We start from the raw sequence: 22,497 nt of genomic DNA on the forward strand, positions 1-22,497 counted from the left end.
GAGGCCTTAGCGCACTACGAAGAGCTAAACCCCGTAATTAGGACTTAGGCACATCTTTTCATGATATTTTTGACACATTTTTAGTTCCCCACATCTTATCCTGGTGTTTTTCTTCAAAACAAGCTATAATTATTACTTTACGGGTTTAATGTGGCTTTATGTTAGCATTTACATTGACCAGCAGTAAAACTACAAATCTATATTTTTGGTGACTTAAAAAACTCGAGCAATAGACTACAGAAATGCAGAACGACGTTCTAGACTATTCTTACTTTTTCTACGGATGTTTTTCATCAGAAAGTAAGTTACGTCGCCGGTTATATTGATTTATAACATTCAATGTATTCATGCAAACCTTTTTATAGAGTCCGTGTTTTATTTTTATAAGAGGACTCCGAGTTACTCGTGCGTATCGCGGCTAAGGTATTTTACTGTCAGCTTAAATTGTTTTGCGTGTAGACGTTTATAGATTGAAAAATATCGATAACAGTATTCAAATATAGATTTTTAGTTCGTGATTTATGAATAGGATAGTTACAAAGGGATTTTATTTGGATCTTTTGTCACTTAAATTACTGTTAATTGTAATTTAATTATACGCGTGCAACTTTTTACGATACAATTTTATTGTTTTATGATGTTGAAACATGATCGGCACTAGATAGGAAGTATATTTTAGTCTGTTTTAGTTACAAATTTGACAGATAGCAACAGAGGTGAGGTTATAACAGCTGTAGGTAGAAAAAGTAAAAAGTTGAAGTCAGTTAGACTCACATCAGACCTTAAAAATACATGCATATAAACAAAATTCACGACCATTTTAAAAATGCAGCATGATTGCCGCGGTACTTATCCAATCAGCTCTAGTCATAAGGCCATTTGAAATCTAACACATAATCAATTCCCAGTATCTCGTGTGTGTGGGAGCAGGTGTCTCGTCGGTGCAGTGTAGCGCAGTGCGCGGTTGCGCAGCCGTATGGAAGTGGACAGTCACGCACAGCTGCGCAAAAAAGCGATTTCCTGCCACGCGCCCGCACACACACGTTTTTTATGTCTACCCTCACGATTGCGGTTGATAATTATTATTGCGTTAGATGGGGTCCGGTTTTATTTTGCTATAAAATGTGTTGCTGAGTGTACTGTGAGTAAAAGGTGGAAATTCTAAGAGCATTTTTGCATTTATGAAAACAATAAAGATGTAACATTCGAAAGATTTGTTATCAGCAAAAATAGGAATATTTAGGTGTCAACATAAATCTAACAAATTGCAAGGAAACTACAGACCAACGTCTGTATAGTGTATCTCAATTGACAACCAGCGTTCTTAAATTTGATGACAATTATGCAGTACGTTGCTGCTCTCGCTTAACGTATGAATTGGCATAATTTGAAATAGTTTTCAGATCCACGCAATGTGATACAATTCACACAAGATATTTCATTCAAGTTCAAGCAGTAGACGTAAATTTGTATATCGTCATTCAACACAGATACATCCAAAAGTTCCTCTATAAACCCGCTGCCTCTCCCGCTGCTCTCACCAACAAACACAAAGCCTTATCCTGCGGCTGGCAGCTGCAACGTCATGGAAATGGACGGAGCCGTGAGACATAAAGGACTTACATAACGTTAACTATATCATCTTCCAATACCTTCCACCTCGTACCTAGCTGCAGTACACGCAATATACCGCAGATACTGCATACACTCGCTACTGGGCACGGTTTAATCCTCCGTCTTTTGTTTCGAAGACGGCTCTTGGTTTAAAAATAAATAAATAAATCTAATATGTAAAATTCTCGCGTCACAGTTTTCGTTGCCATGCTCCTTCGAAACGGCTTGACCGATTCTCATGAAATTTTGTGAGCATATGGAAGTAGGTCTGAGAATCGGCCGACAACTATTTTTCATACACCTAATTGACACAATTTTTTTTTATATGGCAAAGCAACGTTTGCTGGGTCAGCTAGTAAAAAAAAAATAATGTTCGAGTTTATAAAGTGCCAATGCTAAAATTTGTAAAGCTTTAGATCATATTATAGAAAAAGAATATTCTTTCCTACTGCGGCACACAAAAGACAGCTGAGAAAAAAATAATTTCTGCAGAATACTTCATGCTATCGTACAAATTAATTATTCATGAGTTGTGTATTTAACTGTTTATCTTTATTATAGAATCTTTAATTGATATAAAATACATAAATGAATTAAACTTTGGTCATATGAAAATACTTTTCTAACTTATCTTCAACATTTGATTAACCTCAGCTTAGTTTCTAACTTCACTTATACTCGTATAAAGATCTTGCTTGAATTTTCACCAAGATCAGTATAAAGATGATACAGTTATATTGAGCTCAAAATATCATCACTGAGTGCAGATGAGGAGTTGCTTTTTCTTTACTCTTATATTCTTTCGCGTCTACGTGAAAGACGCTGAAGAAAATTTGCGCTTGTCTTTACTTAATCTTGAAAGTATGTGCGCTTTTTATTTTTGTTACTTTTAAGCATGTCCACAATGTCGCTAAGACTGGCTTTAGATTTCAAAAACAATATTTTGTTACAAACGTAAATAATGTTTACTTTGTCATTTTGAATGACTTTTTTTAGAAATATGTTTTTCAAATTATCTATATTATTACAAAACAATTAGTCAAGAAATATTGCTTCATTAAAAATGTATGCTCTCAATTCACGAAAAAATGAAAAGGAACGACAAAAAAGTACCATATATTTTCATAATTTTATTTGACTATAACACAGGCTGCTATATTCTCAACTCTCTTACACTTACTTCTAAGATATACATAGCTGTTATTAGCATTGAAGAGAAACATTGATATCTCTTAGTAAATACACGGCTCACAGGAGAGACGGCCCAGCCTGCCTGCGAAGGCTTAACAGGTAACTGGCCTAGTTGTCATACGTACAGGTACAGTGCAGTGGCCTCGGGCGTTAGGCTCTCGTGAACTCTCAGGTAAGCCAGTAAAGATTACTTAGTTAACATAGATTGTGTGTGGATCTGGCGATGTGTATTATGTGAAGCATTCTGGGGTGAATTGTCTATAAATAATAGGTATGGTAGAAAGTTGTTATAGTAGGTGTCTATAAACATTCAGTTTTGTACATTTTCTTAGCTTAACTAATTGGTCATCATTATTAATTCTTATTCCTGAAAAAGGGGTAGAGAAGTAATAACATTTATTTTGCAAGAAGTTCCTACTTGAAAATTACAAGCAACTTTTTTACATTCATTATCAACATTTTCTATAAAAAAATTGCTATTCACGACAGCGTATCAAAACACTATCCCACGCAATTACAATAAACACGACATCAAAACAAACTCTTGTAAACACTACATTTACAAGTGAACGCACCGATATTACAGTACGCACACAGGCGACACTCCATTACACGATACTATAAAATAAGTCAAAACAAAATAAAACTAATGCGTGAAACAAACCGCGCCGTGCTCGGGAGGGCGCGGGTGGCGAAGGGTGCTCGCGGGGGGCGCGGGGGGCAGAGGGGCCCCGGAGTGCGCCGCGCGGGGGGAGCTCTACAACTCTACTACGGGCACTCTCGGTTTCATTCATAACTTTTTACAAGTTTATCTGCGGCGATACCTCCTACATATTTATGTGTTTGCGACTGTGATACCTCAAAGAGTAAGTTTTTAATATTTGTTTTTATTATTATGGCTTGACTTATAGCCATTAAATGTGCTCACAGCAGAGGAAACCGGCCGCTTTTAGTTGTCTGATTATAATATCGATTTGTTAATCATGAATTCCCGAACGATGATTACTTTAGGTGTAAATAATTTGAGACTAGAAATATTACAAAAAAAATAAAGCACACTACGGTCTCACAATACATTCAAAATCAATATTTAACTAGCAGAACCAAACTATAGCTTAATACTCAACCATCTATCGCCTATTCAGGGTTCAGAGTTCAAACCCATATTCACATAACTGAATAGGATTCCGAGAAGATATCCAACAATATCTAGGAAGTGGAATCGAGCTAGGCACAAAACATACCCCTAATCTTTGCCCCCCTCACCCACACATGCGCAGCGTTTACAGGGCGTTGTAAGGCACACATTTATAAATTGAAATAAAGTTTGTTTTAGTTGGGCATTGGGCATGAATGAAAGCGAAAGGGAGGAGCGATTGTGATCAAAACAAGTCGGCGGCTCGTCGCGTCGTTCAAATTATTACTGTAATATTATTTACGAGGTTTTATGAGGGATATTTCAGCGTTTCTATTTACTTTTTTGAAGGTTGAGCGGCTTTTGATTCTGTTTATGAATGGAGTTAAAGATTTTAAGTGTTTTGATGAAGCATTTATTAGAAGGTAATTGAATAAATGGGTAGGTAATGTTACATCTTCAGGGTTTTGTTATCTTAAAATAAGGTAAAACTCGTCTTTGTACGTTTCGAAGGGCACAAGGATTTATAGAACCCTCTAGGATATTGTCTTCCTCATATTTTCCATATTGTTCAGAACTATACTAATACCATATGCAATCCATCACGACGTTGCGGGTTCAATTCATGGGGCAGCAAGATTATTGGAATTGTGAAATTTCTGGAATATTTTCAATGGCAGTCCGATGTTTGGTACCGTGACCGGTGTATGATTATATGCCCGCCCCCTATTTCAGGGGCCTAATAGAAATGGCGAGACGTGAACGTATTTAATACGTTCAGACGCTGAATAAACCTAGGTAGAGCGCTGCTCATATGGAAATAGACCCTTAAGAAGTGCTATGATAATAAAATGAAGAATTAATTAAATAATTGAATTTAACACTATGGAGTACTTCGATCGAAAATTTTCTTCACAGATCACATAGCAAGCCTGCTGGACTAAGGGCATCCCTCCTTTTAATTGAGTATCTCAATATATTGGCGGCCAGTAGGGGCCAGTAGAAAAAAAATATATCGAGGTATTATGAATCTTTGTTTAGGTAAAAGATACATTTAAGTTGTTATTGAAAGAGTCTATTCGGGATAGTTAAAAATGGATTAGTAACAATATGCACGCATATTTAACTTTGATCAAAAAAATCTAAAATATCTTTAGTATTGACTAGATTTGATTTGAGGATCTAAATACATTAGTAACTTAATTATGTAGAGCTTTTCTATTCACACGAGCGTAAGACCAAAGAAACGCCAAACTTAACCGTAGCATATTAATTACTACAAAAACACACAAACTAATTTATCAAATAATAAAACATGACGAAAAAGAAAACACGTAAATCTTCAACAAACAACAAATCACTTTACAAAATTTAGTTCGCGCCACCGCCGACAGATGCCACCAGTTGTTCGGAACGAATTAAAACTATTTCGCGTACTTATTGTTTACGGCTGGCGACCCAGACAGTCTGACTGTTTTGACTGCTCAACTTATGAATTTAGGCTAGTTTTCGACCTAGTTTTTCATGATTTATCCTGTACAAATTGTAATTAATGTTGTGATTGTGTTAGTGTCTGAAGGGAAAGTTTTGTTGACATTCTAGTAATTTAGAGTGGTTTATTTGTTTAATTTATTGGGTGTACTTTTTACTGTTTACTTTGATTTTAGAGTAGTTTGTATGACTTATCGGAAGGAAAATGATAGATTTTCGGAATGAAAGTGATACACGCGCAATATCTTTTCATATTCTTATGTTATTGTTTGAAACGAGAATTCGTATGTGTATGTGTGCCTCTTCAAAATTATGTTGAACCTAAAAAGGGGAATTAAACTCATTCGTAAATGAAGAAAACGCCCAAGTCCACTTTTCCGCCCACCAATAGTTATCCAGAAGCAATTAAACCGGGCCTGAGTCTCTAATTAACCAACATAAACCTAGCGACCATTCTTTATGTTTATAACAGTTGACTTTTCTCCGCAGTGAGCCTTTATAACTACAACTCAGACACAATATGTCAACTGTCATAATCCTCAAAACTACACAACAGAAGCTACAACATCTCATTAAGTAACAAGTTGTTTAACCCCACACGGTCATACAAATCTAGCGATATATCACGAGATTTACAACCCTTTGTCGTCCATTGCGGGCACAAACAGCCCTATCTGCTACGGTAATCGTGCCGGGGATGTCATACATAGATAACAAAAGACTGTCGCCGGCCATGACGTAAGGGACGCCGGAGATTTCGATTTATCGCCGGATAATTGACCCGTGTACACCGGCACGGGTCACAGCCTTAAGAATTTGGAAAAGGGTTTGATAGAATTGTTATGGTAAAGATTGAGACGGCGAGACCCAACTTGTATGGAAAGATGAGAGAATCGAGTTTAAAAATGCGCGGCCGCGCACTGAGCGTAGTTACTATCAATTGTATAAATAAGTCTTATGAAATGAAACGCACTGACCTTACTGATAATTGTTATAGGTCTTATAAAATTAAACACTTTGATGATTTTGACGTTCCCGTAGTGTAGCGCTTAAGCTGTAAGTCCACTGATGCCGAAATGCCGAATGCAGGGGACGTAATACCGTAGAAATTATTGCAAAGCAACTAATCCTTACAGTCCCTAACGTAAGTCACTCCAATATTGACGCAGAGGACACGTGCCTTAAAATACCACACAGTTTCCAGATGTCGTTGGTTCTTTTCCAACATGAACAAGTACTTATGTGACTCAGAACAGTAGTTTCGGGCCTGTCTGTACATTGTGTTTTTTGTTTGTATGTTTGTAAAAGTCACCGCTAAACAATATTAATTACAAAAGTAGTACCGGTGTTATTTTAAGGACTATCACAATATATTCTTGTTAATTGCTTGTCAATGGGATCGTACCCTGTAGCTCTTTAATCACATTGATCGAATCATCGTCGGCACATCAATTTAGCGAACCTCAATTTGTCATCGAAATACGAACAAAAAATTATATTCAGGTACCTGAATACTTGATGGAAAGATGATATAAATGCAGAAATCAAATTTATTGTTGACGAGGTTATTCTGCACTTTAAATTCATATTTAAAAACACACTAGCTGACTCGTGCCGTTTTCCTTACGCTTAATTTATTTTGGACTTGAATTTAAAACAAAAAGTATATTTTAGAATATGGGTACGCATATGCTAAGTTGGGTAAGAATCGGTAAGTAGTTCAAGCCATGAAAACATTACAGTCATACTCTAACACTAATGATATTAAGAATTCTATTACTGAAATAATTATCCAAATCGATGCAGTAGTTCCTAAGACTCGTACTTACAAACATACAATCTTTATAGTATAATCTAGATAGACATTGCACTGCGTATAAGTTACAAGTGCATATAAGTTATTTATGTTATTTGTATTGAGTTGTAAAGCCTATGCGAAATGTGATATTATCCGATTACGCACGCGATTACCCGACACCCTGTCGTACACCTTGTAACATTGCTGCACACACTTTATTTTAATTGGAACTGTGCTTTACACCATGAGTATAGCGAGAATTATTTATAGACCCGTACATAACATGAAAAAGTTGCCTATGTAGAGTATGTACCTACTATGTAGTACTTTTTTAACTCGTTACTGTCCTACTACCGGGTAGGAGTTTCGTCGGGAAAGACAGGAGGTTAGGCCTTGAGTAGTACTGCAGAATGTAAATTACTTCCATGCAAAATTTCGCCAAAATCGGCTCAGTTAAGTAGCCGCGAAAGAGTAAGATACAAGCAGACAGACTTGTATTCAGAATACATAATATAGCTATAGTTTTATTGTTTACGTATGCATAACGATGCATCAGTCAGCAGGTACCTAAATAGGTATATTCAAAAATGTAAATTAGAATCACAGTATCCTGTGCAATAATGAAGGTTTGATATAAATAAACCACTTCATAATGTTGACGAATGGCCATCGATTACACACAATGACATCCTGTTTCTGGCGCAGAGATCACAATCGCGCCGTCTGATTACAATAATTACAGCGATCAATTCCTCAACACTACAAAGCTAATGTCAGCCGGTCGTTTCGCCGATACTCATTTGGCGAACTGTGCACTCACCGAATGTTGTATAGGTGATATAGGTATATCAGGTCTATTACCGGACGCGGATCGCGGTGACGCGCGTACGGAGTAGGTACGTGTCGGACACGCGAAACAAACACGATCGCGGGTGGCTGACCGTCATAGGTAACGTGACGCGGGGGAGGGGACACGCGCGAGTTGAGACGAGGGGGGCAGGGGGAGGGTCGTCGCGCGTCGCGAGGCCGCCCTTGCTCGAAGGTGACGCGACAATTAACGCCGCGCGGTCATTCCACCGCGCGCTGGCGCGATGTCAACGATTCCGATCATCCTACCGCGATAGGACGCACGGACGCCCGCGCCGCGCCGCACCGCGCCGCAAGGTTGCCGCGTCACTGTCGTATTATTACAAGTACATCGTATGTATAATATGTACTGTAGAATGAAGCCTGCGTTCAGCTTGTTACACTTATCGAATAAACATAATAGGCTGCGGGGTTTTCTGGATGCAGAGACACTGCGTAGTATGAGCTGACATTCATAATATCATAAGTGGAGACCAACCTGAAACCATGATACATAGTTGTCAATCTCAAAACTACCTAATTTCGAAGAAAAAATCTTTATCGTCATTCATTGGGACATGGTTTCTAAAAGATTTATGGATGGTCTCTTTCCTGAGGTTAATTGTTTGCCTTTACACTTAAGGACATATCATCTCCTTAAGACTCTTTGCATGACTGACCATAACTCGAAAGTCACAATATGTAAAGATTTCTTCCGATCAAAACCAAAACTTTCCAATCTAATAACTGTCACTTTACAGTTTTACGGTGGTTTGAGCAGCTTACACAAGACTAACCATTAACATGAAAGAACAATAAGCCACCACCACCACCACCACCCCATACCTGCAGCAATAAAACATTTAAACTTTCACGAGACACACACTTCGAACGTAACCTTGTTTCAAAATTGGGGTGGCACCTCAAAAAACGCTTACTCAACATCATAAAAGTTACAAGAACCGACTGTCCCATAACTATGAATGCGAAGCTCAAAACTGGACATGAAGGATAAAACAACAATCCGAAAATGAACCTCATAGACTTAATAATAAGAATGATAATCGTTGTTAAGTTTTGACCTTATTTTTCTTCAGTCTGGCCGCGCTAGTCATTGTCCGTACGAAACGTAAAGTGGCGTCGTCAAAAATATTTATTGACCTTGAACTTGTTATCCATTTTAAGACGGTCTAGTACTTTTAGTGTTTTTCTCTTGTTATGTCAGCAGTAGCTTCATGATATAACATTTTATCAACGAACTATACTAATTAAAAGGAGTTAAGTAATCGTTACATTGACAATGCATTGATGGGTATCCGTCATGAAAATTTAAGAAATAGTTTAGGTACTGAGTAGAGCTGGTAACATATTTGATTATTCTCTACAATATGATGAGAACAAGGCGCAAATGAAGTTTGTTTCATATGTGTGAAAGAAGGATATAATAGTATGTGCTCTGCAATTTTCAGATGATTTCCGGCCGAATATTTTTTTATGCGACATACTTCGAAAACAGTTCAAGCAAACAATGTTACATTTAATATTACCAATAAGTATTTCGAAAATCTTATTAAATAAACAAAATCATGCCCCTGATAAAGTTATCTGACGGTTAACCGTCAACATTCAATCGATAGAAAATATAAAAAAATATCAATACACCCATCGATAACAAAGTCCAGGCTGAGTTTTAAGCCCTGTCATTCTTTTAAACCGTGTGATATATTGGAATGATCTCCAAACTATTTTTTCCACTTTTCACATAGTATTTTTACAGTCGGGCATGTGACAGACTCGATGATACGATTTGTCTTGCTCGCTACGCATGGACAGCTTGAGGCAATAACTTTCTATGTGTAAATTTTTATGGGAACACAATAAATAATCACACAGTTTAGATAGTTTAACTACGTTTGGCGTAGTGGTTAAAGTGATCGCCTCGCCGCTATAACTATTGCGCCGCGTGAGGGGTTCAAATCCCACCCGGGACAAATATTTGTGAGATGTGCACGAGTATTTGTTTCGAGCCTGGTGGTAAATGAATCTGTATAAGTATGTGTTTAGAATTATGTGTTTATATGTATTTAGAAGTAAAAAATTCCACCTGCAGAAGTTAAAACGTCGGAAAATTAAAAGGTTCCTATCACAATCGTCAATATTTTCATAAAATTTAAAACTGGCTTACATTTCAAAAATTATTTTATTTAATATCTAACAGAAACTCCAAAACTATTATAAGCTTCATAGTTCAATCGTCATATTTCACAATAAGCAGGCTGTAGTAGTCAGGCCAACGCAAAACATTTGCAATCTATATTCCCAATATTTGGTAAATACACTTCAGTGTAAATCCTAATAGAGGTTCTAAAATCAAGCATAAGCCTTTGTTATTATTATGCATTGCGTAAATCACTACAACGTTAACTGGAAAACAGATTATTGAACGTACAGTTCAAGTTTCAACTAATACACCCAATTATGGAAGCGAATGGTTTGTTTTGAAATAAACAGACTGTTAATACATTGGAAATTGTAGATACAAATGTTAAAATGACAAATTTATGTCGGTTAAATAAACCAATAAATTGATCGTAAATGATATTTTACTTCGTTATTGGTGATTTCAGATCGTCAAAAAAAGTAAAATACTATAGACGAACAGTAACTACAGGTAGATCTCAGTGAAAACTTAACCTTTATATTTACTAAAAGTCTTTAAACTATGTCAAAGATGAAGCAGCTAAATTTTGACACATAGTTGACCACATACCATACGAAGAAGGGAAAAAAATCTTTGAAGTCGTAGAGTGATGTCAAGAGAAGCCGAAACAACGTATAGCTAACGTCTTAAAAGCAAATTATAAGCACTAGTATAGCACAATAGAAAACGCCAACATTTCTAAAGTAAAATACATTTTTATATTTCAGTAGAACAGTCGACAGCCCTGATCGTTCGTGTCGGCGGCTAAATTGTGAGTAGCACGCGTTGCAGACGGCTGCAGTGCGGCTATCCTTCGAGACTAGCGTTACCAGGCGTCCGGATAAAGCCGGACATAGTTATGCTTTTTGATTGCATGTCCGGCTAAAATAAACGGTGTCCGTCTTGTCCGGCTTTTGTTAGGCTTCTTACATTTCGCAAACAAGCGAACACTGCCGCCGAGCGTGGCCGAGCGTCGGCGAGTCGACTACCGAACTGTAAGAGAAAATCCTCAATAATATAGGGTGTCCGGCTTTTTTAACCAAATGTCCGGCTAAACTGACTGGTCTGTCCGGCTATTAGGTTTGGCGACCTGGCAACGCTATTCGAGACAGTTGCCACACGCCCACACGTGGTCGCCCGACTGTGGCTCCCACTCGCCGCTAAGTTTTAAGTAAAAGATGTAAAGACGTTCTAAGCCTCGAGGGGTCTATGAAGACTGTTCTGACTTTTGGAGGTTATGTGTATTTTGTTGGAGATGGAGATGGTGTTAGATAGAAATTAGACATAAAAGCAGATAGCTTGTTTACCCGTATTCAGTATTTCGTAGTCGCCCAATGCTTCAGACTAATAGGGAATATTTAAACAAGAATAATGTATTGCCTAAGACGTAAACTTTCCCGTCGCGTAACAATTTTTCGTGAAGAAATATGAGCCTGGTAGAAACATCAAGCAAATTAAGGTTTAAAAACTACATAATCACAGTTTCTTTATAAATCGTAAAGTATTAAACATCATATATTCTTTCAGTTATAGTTCAGTAGTTTCGTAGATTAACCCCTACAAACAAATAAGTTTACCTCTTTATGGTAGAACTACCAACACACACCAAGCGCTCTTTTCTAGTATACTTTCAATCTGTTTTGCCAAGCTTTAGTATTGTTCAAGTTGTATTCTCCACTACATTTCTACTAGACCTATCGGTATAGGTAAAAAGGTGCGTCATAATAATATTCAATCAATCAAGTTGCCTTCAGACGGAGCTCTCCAATTACAACGCGACACCTGTTTCACAATGATCAAGATGGAAAACCATTAACAATAATTTAGAAAATAATTCATAAAAGCACATTATTATGAATTTTTAAGTAACTAGTGCCTAAAACTTCAAAACTTGCAATACATTTGTTTTATCAAAATTTAAAATATATTGTGTACTCAAGACCTTACCTCTCCCTCTATCGGGAGGAGGCCCTTGACCACCAGTAAGACAGTCATGGAATATAAAAGACGAATAAAAAAAAGGGTTAGAATTTTTAAAGTAATTTTCAGTCCCCGTCAAAAAGTACTGATATTATGCCTCTATGCATGCAACTTAGTTATTCTGAGTAGTAGTAGTTAACATCACAATATTTTTTATTTTAATAAATATTCCTGTATATGTTCCACAGCCCTAGTCCGCCATTTTGGCGTACTAAATAGTGATAGTGACTGAGACGGCACATCGTTATCGGTCGCGACGACTACCTACCATTACGCGCCCACGCGCCGCTCTTAACCGATAGTAAACTTTAAACGGAAGCCCTGGCTAGTGGGCCCAAATATTTATGTTTAGTGTTACGCTATTACGGAGTTCTTAGAAAGCCAAGTCATTTGGTCATTCAAAAGACGAGATAATTTGATTATTTTTATAAAACCACTCCACAAGGCGCAATCAGCAATAGCTGTTTTCAAGAAAAAATATTCATCGATAACTTTTTTTAAGTCAGCTCCCGCACTAATCATGCTCTCGTGTCGCGGGGATTTTTACGAACATACAAACAACGGACACAAAGTACAACCAGACACGAAACAACTATTTTTGGGTCGCACAAATATTTTTACCGTGTTTGAATCGAACCTACGACCTCCCGACGCACTGGTAGTGGCGTGGTGACCGCCTTAACCACTGCGCCACTGAGGCCGTCATTAAATTTTAAAAAGAGCATATTGCACGTGAATCAAAAAGCATAATTCCATATTGTTAATAAATTTGAGAAAAAATAAATGGAGAGAATCACATGAATTTTGTTATCGGCAGCACGCTCTCACATATTCTGTCTCGCACTTATAAACCTTCGCAAACCTCACAAAATGATAACATCATCAACACATCGAGTCCCCAATCATCAATTAAAAGTATCTCACTAATTATTATTTAAGACCCTTCTCTTATCTTCAAGACGACCTCCACTCATCCACACACATACACTATAGGTACAAAGACACAGTTACGGAGCAAAAATTTTCAACATCATTTTAAAAAGGGGGTCATTTTAGTACTCTATTGAAAAAGTACTAAAATGACCCCCTTTTTATTAAATTTAAACTATTTTTTATCATCCTTATGTATTCATTGTTGACTACGCGCAATAATTCAATTTACATTTTCACTCGAAAAGTACGATTGAAATTAAAACAGTCTTCTTCTTCTTATCGTATGGTTAGTGGTCAACCTAGTGTCAAAGTTGTTCAAGCCGCCCGAGAGGCCTTTGACGTGGCTTAACGACTATCTTAATTGACAACAACCGGGACCGACATTTTACGTGCCCTCCGAAGCACGGAGACGCCCTGTTCAAATACCCCTATGCGGTCACCCATCTATAGAATGACCGCGCCAAGGTTTGCTTTACCCACAGATCCTTTACCGGTGAGCGCAACGGGCTAAGGGCGCCTCAATAAAAAAATTAAGACAGTGCACATAATATATCTCTCTTTTGACTGTAAGTCCCACATACTAGTACCTACATCAGTACATATATAGATGGAGCCACCATCTAACAAGTATTAAACTACGTATGTCCGACTACAATACGTGATTTGCACCGCACGTGGTTTCAATTACTACTGGCACCATTCGCGACTTCTCAATTTGATTTCTTCCTTTTCTTTATGATGCGGACTAAATATAGTTGATACTGGCAATTTCAGGTCACTGGTCAGCTGTTTTTCAATAATTGATTCAATTTTGCCTGAACCAGGTACTATTTTATTTTCTAGGCTGAATTTGAAAACTCATATGCGTAGATAATACGACTATAAAAATGTGACTAGGTTGAACTTCTTAAATCTTTATCCCGAATTGTAATAATACAGTACAGTTCATTTAATTTTTAATCACTTATTAACGGATGAAGACTCTACAAAATAAAATTTCAGGTAATTCTTATAATAGAATGGTAAAAAAAAACATAAAATTAAAAAGAAGATGCCATTATCCACGCGTATTTAAAAACACTAAAACAGCACTATAGATATACCTCAAGACAATTCGCAATCAAAGGCCAAATCAACAATAGACAACACATAAATCAAAGATCAGTTACTCAAAGATGATCAAGCCGATATCTGTGTACGCAATAAAACATCGTCAGAACACCAACAGGTAGTGATAAATCGGCTCGCGAACATTAAATGAACCGTCTGTCTCCCGCCTGACTCACACAGTTATGGACAATTTAGCTATAGCCCGACCACTTAGTAGATAGCCTAGTTGTTTCATGGCTGGCGGAAGCCTACTGTACAAAATTCAGAATCAATATCAAATCACTAGCTGACCCGCGCAACTTCGCTTGCGTCACCTAAGAGAATGGGTCAAAATTTTCCCCGTTTTTGTAACATTTTTCGTTGCTACTCCGCTCCTAATGACCGTAGCGTGATGTTATATAGCCTATAGCCTTCCTCGATAAATGGGCTATCTAACACTGAAATAATTTTTCAAATTGGACCAGTAGTTCCTGAGATTAGCGCGTTCAAACAATCAAACAAACAAACAAACAAACAAAGAGTAGTTAGTATAGATTTATTAATTTAGGTCAAATATTGACACTTATGATAGTCGTTACAATTACTGAAGCTACCACTAGCTCAGAAAGGGGGTGGAGCCTTAAGAGAAGAGCTAGCAAGAAACTCACGGCCACTCTTTTCAGAATTTAGAACATTAGTGGAAAACACATCCTCAGTGTAGCCCTTGTTCCAACTATGTTGGAGTCGGCTTCCAGTCTTACCGGATGCGGCTTAATACCAGAATTTTACATGGTTCGACTGCGTATTGGACCTCCACAACCCATTTACCTGAGTATAGTATAGAGTATAGAAACACATACAGTGGAAATACACATAACTTTTAATTATATTGTAGATAAATCTTGCATGGCAAGGCTTTCAAATAAGTTGTAAGACTATAACAGCTGATACGTTGTTGAGTTTAACTTATTGTTTAGAATTATACAGACTACGCTTGTTTGATACTACGATCTATGTTTCTTCTCAAACAACATAACGCCTTGTAATTCCCAAAGGTGTAAGCAAGGAGTTTCCAATCGACTTAAAAAAAAGACAGAGGTTTTCAAAACTTTTTTGCTATTTTTGGTAAATTAATAGAATTAGACACATTCTCAGATTTTAAGTTGCTATTGAAAATATGCCAACAGAAATTAAAAACTAAAAGCCTTTTTTATACTGAAAGATAGATGGAATTGAAACCTAGACCTCGCGATGCGAAGTCGCATAGGTACATTGCTGCGTTTTTTAATAATAGACGAACTAAGATGTGATGTTAACATAATGTAATAACTTGGAACAACATAACATCGTATGAGGATATGTTACAGGAAAATAAGACGTTTACTTTTCCCAATGAGAGAATCAAATAAGAAAACAATATGAGATTCTTATCAAACTAAACTATCAAACTGAAAAAGGGCTTAACAAAACTTTGTGAAATTATTCACTCGCAAATAAAGTTTCATGCCTCATTGCAGCCGCTTAAAAGTAAATTATTGGAAGATAAAGTATCCGTTGTTTAAACCCAAGTCTTCAACTATATCCATGCAAAATATCATCGAAATCAAATGAGCAGTTTAGCCGTAAAAGCGTAACAGACAGGCACACTAAGTATTTGCACTGCTAATTTAACGTCTAAGACTTTATACACACATATCCGGCATTAATCGGCCAAGCCAAACGGCAAAACCGAATATGCGTAGATGAACCCGATCGGCAATAGCCAACGTGCCGAACCGAATATGTGTGTAGCAGGCCAAGTTTATGACAGGTCAAAAGTAACAATAAAAAAAACTAATTCAGACAAAAACAAAAAAGCATCTACTTGAACAATAAAACAAAAAACTGCATTATCTTAATTCAAATCATGAATTAAAGTTGGCAGTCGGGCACACGTCGCCATATTTAAATTTAAAGTTAAATCATTCATTTCGATCGTGTCGGATTGTGCACCGCGTAATTTGCATCAACTTTGGATTCTTATATCGCAAGATCAATGATTGTTTTAAGTTCTAAGTATTTTGTTTAAGAGTTCGTTTTGAATGCGAAAGTTTGTTTGTCTGGCTCTTATTCATCGTTATAATTGGAAGCTTAATCATCAACGCTGTCACCTTCTTCCGATTTTTTGAGGGAATGAGGATCTGCCTGGCAATTTCTTCATTGCCTCGGTTTTCTTTATCTGGTAACGTTTTTTTTTTTGCTATAGGAAAAGTCACATCTTTACAGGCAATAAGCAGTTTTGGGAATTGTATTTATTCTGGTAATACGACCATTGATTATAAAAAAAAAACAATATTCTACTCACCTTAAAACCAAATTACTTTCTGCTACGAAAATTCTAATTTACTATCGGTTTTTTTTTGAATGGACACAATTTGAGTAATCACAATTTTTATCTTGCCCATAATAACCAAACGACAGCCAACATTGGATAGAACACCAAAAGATTCTTATTAGAAAACTCCTAAAAATACATCCGCGAGCTTAGCCCTAAATAAAACATTCTCTAATACATCATGTCAGTCATATCATCTCATACATACATACATACATACATACATCACACAATTATGTATGTAGCGCGTGACAAGACGGTTGGCTGACATTCAATATTTTTTATCAAGATTCAACGCGAGTATTGTTGTTTTTTCTTTGACCGTCCGCGGTCGTATCTCCCTTTTGAACTTGGCGGTTTGTTCGCGGACGCGGACACCTATGTCTTTGAACTAACATGATGTATTGCTATACAAGTATATAGGTAGCTATATAGCGTACTGATGCGTGGACAAACACGTGAGCTCGTCATGTATTTTAAGATGTTTTTTCTTCTATATACATCTACACATTTATAAACGCTTTTACTTTTTGGCTTTAATCTCCAAATCCTACTACCTATTAGTATAAAAGTAAAAGTTTGTAATTATGGATGTGTCTAATATTTTTAGACTCTTTCACGAAAATACTACTGGACGGATCTTAAGGGAATTTGATACATAAATCGCTCATAACCAAAATTAAGGCGAAGGTTACTTTTTACCCCGGGAAATCTTTTCAGGCAAAAAGTAATTATTAATAAATAATATGCTTAAGCTAAATGAAACTACTACCTTAATCGACAACACAAATCCAACAATTAAATCATAAGTCAACAATATGACAAATATTACCATTATTCCAATTACTTATTAAGTTATTAGTACTCCATGTCCCGACCTTCATCCATAACCTTGCCCTACAATAAACTTTCTTCCAAAATAATGTCCATTCATCTTTTCGGAACTAGGGCGTACTCTCGCCTTCAACGCCCTAAGATCAGATAAAACTTTTCTTATTGGACCTCTTTACAGACTTTTTTCACTTACTGATAAGACCAATAAATTGTTTGAGCAAATTCTTTGAAATGTTAACTATTTGTAGGATATAAATTTTTGGAACTAGTAAAATAAAATACTTTAAAATATTTGTTAATAAATAAATAAGTCGATTTTTTTTCCTCGACTCTGCAGTCTCACATTATTATCACGAATGTAACTAACAATTGCGATGCTACTTAATGACTCCTACTACGTTCCTCATATTTTTGATACAGGCACCATTAACTATGGGGTTACAAATACGACAATGGGAACTTTTAAATTGGGAGGATTCGCGATTGAAGGTGTCACAATACATTTCTGGCTATTCCTCAGAGAAAAAAAGCCGTGATATTACGTAGAAAATTGAAGTGTACATCAAGTGTGAGTACCAGGAGTGTATAATCAATGAGGAGACGAGAGACCGCAGGTGGCGCTCGCATCGATCTCGCTAAAAATACGATAATACTGTATATTGCGTACCACACCGCGCTTATGGGCGCCTAGTACATGGTGAAGGGTGACAGCGAGTTTGGAAATAATCTTGAAATCACCTGTCAAGGTCTTAAGGGCAATGTTAAAATTTAACTAACCAACCAACTGAAAATGAACCAACTGAACTTTAAGAACTGTTACTAGCCGAACTATGTGATAGCCGTGGTAGGTTTAGTTTTAATAACGTCTTCACAAAGTGTTGAACAGCCTTCGTAGCGGAATAGTTGCAGCGCTACGCCACTACCAGTATGTTGAGAGGTTGTGGGTTCGATTCTCTAACGGAGCAAATATGACTGCAATCCCCCCATTCAAAACTGCTCATGTACACGTATTGTTTTGTTTGCTATTAGACGACGCACGGCATTCACTACTTCAGAGCGCCTCCTAGCCGTTTTCACAGACGATTAACTTATCTGCAGACCGCACAGCTCATCTTATAATAGGTTTGTCGCCGTCCCGTGCAATATGCCGCCGGTCTGGAACTATGCGACAGCAAAAATACACGCGATCCGCCTCGCTGGCGAGCGTCGATAACGGCCCTTCACGTCGCCTACATACACCCTACCTAACTACACGAGCTACCTACACACCCAGCCATTTCATTAGACCATTCCGTACACAAGCTTTTGAACAAGCACCCACAGCACGCTGTAACCAAGTCATCTGTGAAAACATTGTGCGAAACTCCGCTCAAAAGCACCACAGCAGAACGCAATGCGCTGCACGCTAAAAGTTTCGCCCCGACTGAAAACCCTGGTAAATAAGTATAAAAGTTTATACGTCGCCTCAATATCAGATAGCGGGTTAAATTTATCCCGAGCAGTGACTGCAAAAGGCGAGCTCATAAAAAGCGCGGCACGGTTGATTACAAAGCCGCGTCGGGTTTATGGGCGCGCATCTCGCGTGCCTGGCTGCCGCCGCCTCGCCGCGCGCCGCTCCGACGACGCGAGGGTAGTTTTTCAGTCGCCGAGCGAGCCCCCGCCACATAAATAAGTGATCACGGCGCGCCCCCTCCCCGCCCCGCGACACACCCCGCCCGCGCCTCGTGACGCCACCCCCCCTCGCTCGTAAACTAAGCGCAGATAGCGAGAGGACTTAATGGCTGATCGGATTTTGATTAGCGTGGGCCGGCGACGCAACCCCGCACCCGAAGCCGAATTTGAATAGATAAGTGGGCACCCGAGGACCGACGCTCGCGACCGTAATTTACATACTTACTGGCTTTCGGCGAACATAGAGGGTGCCAAGTTATGGACGACGCAAAAACGATAAAGTTGAAATAAAGCTTCGGTCATCGATTCGGTCGCGTCGAGTGCTTTTTTACAGAATTCTGTTTGTTATCGGTGCGGCGGCCTCGCACTCGCTCGTTTTTTATTAGATTTAATCGTTCCGCAGCGCCCCTGCCCACAAACAACACGCGCCTTATCTCGCGAGGTGCGCCGACGACTCGTTACCGGCGTCGTTGCCAGCGCGGCGTCATCGGCTCGCTGCATGCTACAACTTCCACCGCGAACTCAACGTCACATCTGTAACTTGTCGCTATTGACGGAGGTCGGAAACTTGGGCACATTCCCTAAAGTGGATAGAGCCGTGCGGGCAGGTAGGTACGCTCGTCACCAGGGCCGGCTGCGGTTTCCGAGGGTCGCGGTTCGATAACGTGCGCGGCTAGCGGCGGGAGGTCGCGAGAGGCGGCCCCCTCCTCCCCACATCTTGTTGGCCCCGGGCTGGTCGCGTTTGTTTAGTTTGGCAGGTAAAGCACAACAGCGGAGGGGCCGGAACGTGTCGCGTGGGAGTGATCGCCGCCTGACGTATCGGTTGACGCCACGAATAATTGAAGTTTGAAGGAAAGAAAACACGCGAACTACAGAGTGCCTTGTAGGTGGACTGCACAAGGAAAATATTGTTCTGTCTGCGTCACGTTTCAAGAGATAATTTAATACTTGATGATGAAGACGGAAGTGGGTCTCGAGAGAGGAAAATCCGCGACACAAAATTACCCAGTTTGTAGATATAGCTATGATACTATAGATTCAATTCTAGAGGCTTATAGTCCTGTTTATAACACCGTGTTGTAGCACAACTATAAACACGTATGTATATAATATGCATAAGGCGGGTATAATTAAGAAAGGACGCGCTAAAACAGGACACCGGCAATGAAGTCGTAAAACCACACGATGCAGCGACACCTGATGACCTGAACACTACACACGTACACGTACAGATAGCACACTATACCTCGTTCTACGAGCTCATGGAGAAATCTACGGAACAATCTTTCTATAGCGAATTTATTATTGTGAATATTCTTTGTTTCTTCCCAATTAGATGAGCAAGAGCAAATTATGACCATATTTAATTTGTAGTTTTTGTTCCACTTGGGGCCGACTCCACTGTGCCATGGGCCATATATTAGAGCCAAACATAGTTAATAAATGTACATATAGAAATTCTCATAGTACGAGAATTCCCGTTGCAAACGAAAACTAAATATTTATCGACATTAGTTGGCATTGACCTTTAAATATTTTCACACAAAATTCAAATAACGAAACTGTCAAATGCGAAAGTCTCGAAATACCAATCAGCGATACCTAAATCTCAAATTAAAATACAACAAATAGTTGTGCCGTCGTGTACTAGAACATAGAATATAAGGTTATGTACAGGCTCCCCGGCTGCGCTGTTTAAAAGGCCATCAAAGAGCCGTCGCGTAAAACGAGTCCCATTTTACATTCGGCTAGGAGCCGGCTTTATGGCGGGCCGGCCAGGAATTCTGCGCGTAATGAGGAAACCCGGCACCTACTACAGTCCCGATTGTTCCGGGATAAAAACACGACAATCGATACTTGGCTGAAACGTTAGAACTTGCCGTAAAAGCTTTATGATTGAAAATGTTTTTGATTTTATTCGGATTTTGTGTACTCGTTGTTAAGAGAGCTCACGAGTATGAGAAGGAGTTTAAGTTTCATTACGCTTTGTTCGCTGTGAACCCTCGCGTTACAAGTAAACAAAGCATTTTATCCATGACAAACTTCCTATGAAATATCTAAAACGTTAGTTTTTTTCGATACTTTCGTTTCCGCATCAAGTCTTTATTCAACTTCTGTTTAACTGAACGACAAACCAAGGTAGTAGAGGCAGAAGACCCCATCTGACTTGCGTCATAAACTGTGGCCGTACTTTACCTACTCACTTAAACGACGCAAGAGACAACCACCGTATTTTATCACATAGCAGATATTAAACGATTGTACAAAAATATGCAGTAGGATCCAGTGCCGCTCTTTCAGTTATTACTAACAAAAATCGTTAACACATGCCAGTTTGCCACCTATTTGAAAATATATATTATAGAAGCACTGTAGGGCCATTCTGTACAGTCGGTACTTTCGAGTATCGAGAGTTTGACATTTAAAATGAATTGCCAAAATTGTTTCTACTGCGCCCGCTAGAGGCGCTGAATTGATTGTCAAACTACATTTTTTTTATAGCTAGCCGGTTGTCCGTAGTCGGTAGTAGTGAAGAAGGGAAGGTACTGTCATGCTGATGATACTACCACCTTAGCTACTTATACGGGTAATTACGTTTTACACTTCGGTAATTACTAGTTGACATTTAAAATCAGCATCTTCGTGCACTAGTTTACTCGCAAAATACAGCGCCTGTTCACTTAAACATAAATACGAATCAAAAATCCAACTCACAATCAAATTCTTGTGTTCTCGTCGACTTCGTTAAGAAGTCGCTTCTCATTCTCACTCTCATCTCATAATCGTTTTCCAATCGATAATCCTTAGTAGTTTCAGTGCGCGGTTATTTTCGCTCTCGGCACCTTATCTCCAAAGGAAGCTTGGAGCTCCAGCCGATAACGGCAGCGTATTTATACAGAAACCTTCATTTGAACAGCTAATTAGAAAAGCTGGGTTTAGCGAAATGCTGGTGGAAATTTCGACAAATAGTGGTAGCGTCCTCGTGATTTGAAATATTGGTTTGGAAGTAGGCCAATGATGCTGTAGCGTGACTTATATGCATGTGACTTAATTTGGGATCATGACGATATTATTATAAGATAGAAGAATTTGGAAGTGTCTGTAGCACAATAATTCACACTTCTCAAATCTCGCGGTCCAGGATTCGAATCCACTAACGTCAGCTTACTCCTAACACTCACACACACACCTTTGAGATAAACTGAATTGTTTGTTTTTCAGAATTGACAGAACTATAAAAACTAAGTTTTGTGTAACTTACAATACGATTACGAGTCAAAATAATAATTTGTGTGACTCACATAAAATTTTGCACCGAATCATCAGTAGTGTGGGAAACA

At 38.4% G+C, this 22,497-nt stretch overlaps 1 protein-coding gene across 3 annotated transcripts in view; it reads right to left on the reverse strand.

Moving 5' to 3' along the window:
- The window catches only part of lobo (coiled-coil domain-containing protein lost boys), a 141,129-nt gene that overhangs the window by 61,492 nt on the left and 57,140 nt on the right, over positions 1-22,497 (reverse strand). The window contains exon 1 of one of the 3 annotated variants that reach the window (XM_076126514.1): positions 8,050-8,383. The exons of the other annotated variants lie outside the window; for them this stretch is intronic. The gene's annotated coding sequence lies outside the window, so the exon portion shown is untranslated. Of the gene's footprint in view, positions 1-8,049; positions 8,384-22,497 lie in introns of those variants that run through there. 3 annotated transcript variants of the gene reach the window in all.

The sequence above is a fragment of the Anticarsia gemmatalis genome, chromosome 19 (assembly GCF_050436995.1).
Source record: "Anticarsia gemmatalis isolate Benzon Research Colony breed Stoneville strain chromosome 19, ilAntGemm2 primary, whole genome shotgun sequence".
NCBI classification, from domain to species: Eukaryota; Metazoa; Arthropoda; class Insecta; order Lepidoptera; family Erebidae; genus Anticarsia; species Anticarsia gemmatalis.